Below are 4,015 nucleotides of genomic sequence, written 5' to 3' on the forward strand. Positions count from 1 at the left end.
TAAAGGGTTCTTTGAGCCAGGTGAAAAGGTTCTAAATAGAACCTTTTAGGGGTTCCCAGCATGGATTTTTTGACATTTGTTTTTTGTTTAGTTTTTAGTTGCTGTTTTTGTTTCAATACCTGAATAACGTTTAATGTATATGTGAATTAAATAGTTCATATACTGTAGATATTATATCACTAAGAAAGTGAAATAACCATATAAAACACATTTCAGTAATATTTAGTAAAGCATTTTTAATAGTTTGTATTTGCCACAAAATGAACAATAAATAGCACAATTCATAATGCAGTAGTTATAAGAATTGACATAATAAATTTCCCAGGTTTGTAATAAGGTGCTAAAAGTCCAATTAGTAGTAATATTATTTATATAAAAATCATAAATATTAAATCATTTAACATTAACCATAAATTCAAATTATAAACATAAGTAAGATTAATAAATAAGTACAAAACTACACTGTTAGACTTTACCAGGCTTTTTTTACAGTAACATACTGGCAACACTGTTGCCAGCTAGTTACTGTAAAAGCCTGGTTCAGTAAGCTACTGCAGTGGCTGTTTACTGTTATTTACTGATTACTGTAATTGGTGGCTTAAGTATATTACTGTAAAAATGATTAAATTGTACAGTAACTATCTGTAATTATCATATACAGTAACAAATGGGTTACTGTAATATATAACCATATTTGAATTGTTAATTTTTTAGAAAAAATTCAATAAAAGTTATATTTAATTGGCACATTGCAAATGTTTCATATACACTGGCAGCCAAAAGTTTGGAATAATGTAGATTTCGCTGTTTCGGTAGGAAATTGGTACTTTAATTCACTAAAGTGGCATTCAACTGATCACAATGTATAGTCAGGACATTACTGATGTAAAAAACATCACCATCACTATTTGAAAACAGACCCCATTTCCAGCAGCCATCACTCCAACACCTTATCCTTCAGTAATCATGCTAAATTGCTACTTTGGTACTAGAAAATCACTTGCCATTATATCAAACACAGTTGAAAGCTATTTGGTTCATTAAATGAAGCTTAACGTTGTCTTTGTGTTTGTTTTTGAGTTGCCACAGTATGCAATAGACTGGCATGTGTTAAGGTCAATATTAGGTCAAAAATGGCAAAAAGAAACAGCTTTCTCTAGAAACTCATCAGTCAATCATTGTTTTGAGGAATGAAGGCTATACAATGCTTGAAATTGCCAAAAATCTGAAGATTTCATACAAAGGTGTACACTACAGTCTTCAAAGACAAATGACAACTGGCTCTACAAGGACAGAAAGAGATGTGGAAGGCCAGATGTACAACTAAACAAGAGGATAAGTACATCAGAGTCTCTAGTTTGAGAAATAGACGCCTCACATGTCCTCAGCTGACAGCTTCATTGAATTCTACCCGCTCAACAACAGTTTCATGTACAACAGTAAAGAGAAGACTCAAGGGTGCAGGCCTTACGGGAAGAATTGCAAAGAAAAAGCCACTTTTGAAACAGAAAAACAAAAAGAAAAGGTTAGAGTGGGCAAAGAAACACAGACATTGGACAACAGATAATTAGAAAAGAGTGTTATGGATCTTAACCCCATTGAGCTTTTGTGGGATCAGTTAGACTGTAAGGTGTGTGAGAAGTGCCCGACAAGACAGTCACATCTATGGCAAGTGCTACAGGAAGTGTGGGGTGAAATGTCACCTGAGTATCTGGACAAACTGACAGCTAGAATATCAAGGATCTGCAAAGCTGTCATTGCTGCACGTGGCAGATTTTGTGATGAGAACTCTTTGAAGTAGTTTAAGAAGTTCTGAATATTTTTTTCAAATTGTAATAGTAATTTTTCACATTATTAATGTCCTGACTATACATTGTGATCAGTTTAATTAATGCCACTTTGGTAAATAAAAGTACCAATTCATTCCATAAGAGCAAAATCTGTACATTATTCCAAACTTTTGGCCACCAGTGTACATACTGTATATATATATATATAGTAAAATAGTACAATACACATTTAATTTTACAGCTAGCCATATGTAACACTAAATACACTGATCAGCCACATCATTAAAACCACCTGCCTAATATTGTGTAGGTCCCCCTCGTACCGTCAAAACAGCACCAACCCGCATCTCAGAATAGCAATATATTCAGTCCTATGGAATATTTTATCCTGCCCTTGTATGCTTTTTGGAGCTTCAAAGTTCTGGCCACCATTCACTTACACTGTAAGGATACAGAGCTGAGTTATTCTTCTTAAAATCTTAATTTGTGTTCTGCTGAAGAAAGAAAGTCATACACATCTGGGATGACACGAGGGTGAGTAAATGATGAGAGAATTTTCATTTTTGGATGAACTATCCTTTTAAGTAGAAGACTACACAACATTTACAGCAGTTGAAAAGGAAACAAAAAATGTATACAGATAGAAGGAGAAGTTGTCGTCAGTCAGAGCTGGGCACTCAGGATTAAGTCAGCACTGAAATAAAATAATATATGTTCAGTGTTAATGTTAAAGTCATGAAGTAATCACACACAATACTTCCCAAAATCTCATTTAACTGTGTGGCCGTTCACACAAGACTCGTTATTGTGCACAAAACAGCAAGATGGAGCGCAACGCAAAAGTGAACACGCGGGTCTCGTGTCGCATTTTAAAACGTTGAACAGCATTCAACGTGACGCACTGTCTTAAAAACGCAATACTCACGACGCGAGAAAAAATCAGCGAGACGCGATCAACGACTAAAGCAAGAAAAGAAAGCGTCCTCTGTGAACAGCCCCAAAATAAACTTTAATGGCATCCTTTCAATAACATTCGAGTTTTCGTATTTCTCTATTAAAAAAAAAATAAAAAAATTCTTGAATTATCGTCTTATTACTGCTTCTACAGTACTTACTTAATTTGATGGGACTTTCAGCTCTGCTCAAATGCAGCTTTCCTCAGACAGCTTTGCGGGGCATCGGGGCTTGTACCATCGGGAGTGGAGGGAGGCCGAGAGAGACAGAGCCAAGATTACAGTTCAGTATCCTTACCAAATATACAGTTTATCTTACTACCGATACCAACCGTTAGAATTTCGAATATTATAGAGGCAAGTTTCATCGTTGAACTTACCTGCAGTTGTCTCTGTGTCATCCATTATAAACTGAGCATAACAATAGACGCTGACAGTGCATTTTTCCTCTAGAAATGCTCCGAGATCAAACAGAGTCTGCCCATGTCTGTGTTAATGCAAATAATTACCGGGATTTATGAAAAAAAAAAAAAAAAAAAAAAGAGTATGAACACAGAGAGACGTACATCCATCAGGAAGTGGTGGGATTCCCGCTGATATACATCTACAGTAATTTGCTGTATTTAGTTACAGTTTGGTACTGTATTCATTTGATAAAGTAATTTACTGCTATTAATGAGTGACGTCAACGAAATTCCCCATGATGCAATGCATATTACAGTTAAATACTGTATGATTATATCATAGTAATTTACTGGTCATTTTACAGTTATTTACCCTATAAACTACAGCAGGGTTCAGGAACCTTTTTTCACTAAGGAGGCAGTTTTTTTAATTTTTGGTTAATGCATTTTTTCAAAAGAGCCATACCACAAATGAATAATTTACTATTTTCAAAAATAAGGTTTTTCAATAAAATTAAATGTTTATATTGCCCATAGTCTACTCAAAAACAAACAAATATGCAAAAATTAATAGGTAACATGTTGCAATATGGAATTGAGTACACATGTTTGTGCGGGTCGCCATAAAATTACTTCATTTTACAATTGTTCATATAAAATGTAATGTCCATTTTGGGCTGGGCGATATGCAAATATATTTTAATAATAATCGCATTTAAAATATCGCGTTATCCGATTACATGGTCAACCCCCAAGGTCGGTGAATATTTTTGCTTTATTGATTTTGCTTTAAAAATTAAATTAATTTATTGAAACAAGAAAAACTTAAACAAAATAAATTTCTAAATTCAAATTGCACTTTAAACGA

The 4,015-nt window shown here is 34.1% G+C and overlaps 1 long non-coding RNA gene across 1 annotated transcript; it reads right to left on the reverse strand.

Annotated features, from left to right (window-relative positions):
- Positions 1-216: 216 nt before the first annotated feature.
- On the reverse strand, positions 217-3,375 carry LOC127427161 (uncharacterized). Its single transcript, XR_007894910.1, has 3 exons — positions 3,124-3,375; positions 2,906-2,974; positions 217-2,484 (listed from the first exon to the last, which is right to left on the reverse strand). It is a non-coding gene; the product is annotated as an uncharacterized LOC127427161 (long non-coding RNA).
- Positions 3,376-4,015: the final 640 nt, after the last annotated feature.

This window comes from Myxocyprinus asiaticus, chromosome 36 (genome assembly GCF_019703515.2).
Source record: "Myxocyprinus asiaticus isolate MX2 ecotype Aquarium Trade chromosome 36, UBuf_Myxa_2, whole genome shotgun sequence".
In the NCBI taxonomy this organism is placed as follows: Eukaryota; Metazoa; Chordata; class Actinopteri; order Cypriniformes; family Catostomidae; genus Myxocyprinus; species Myxocyprinus asiaticus.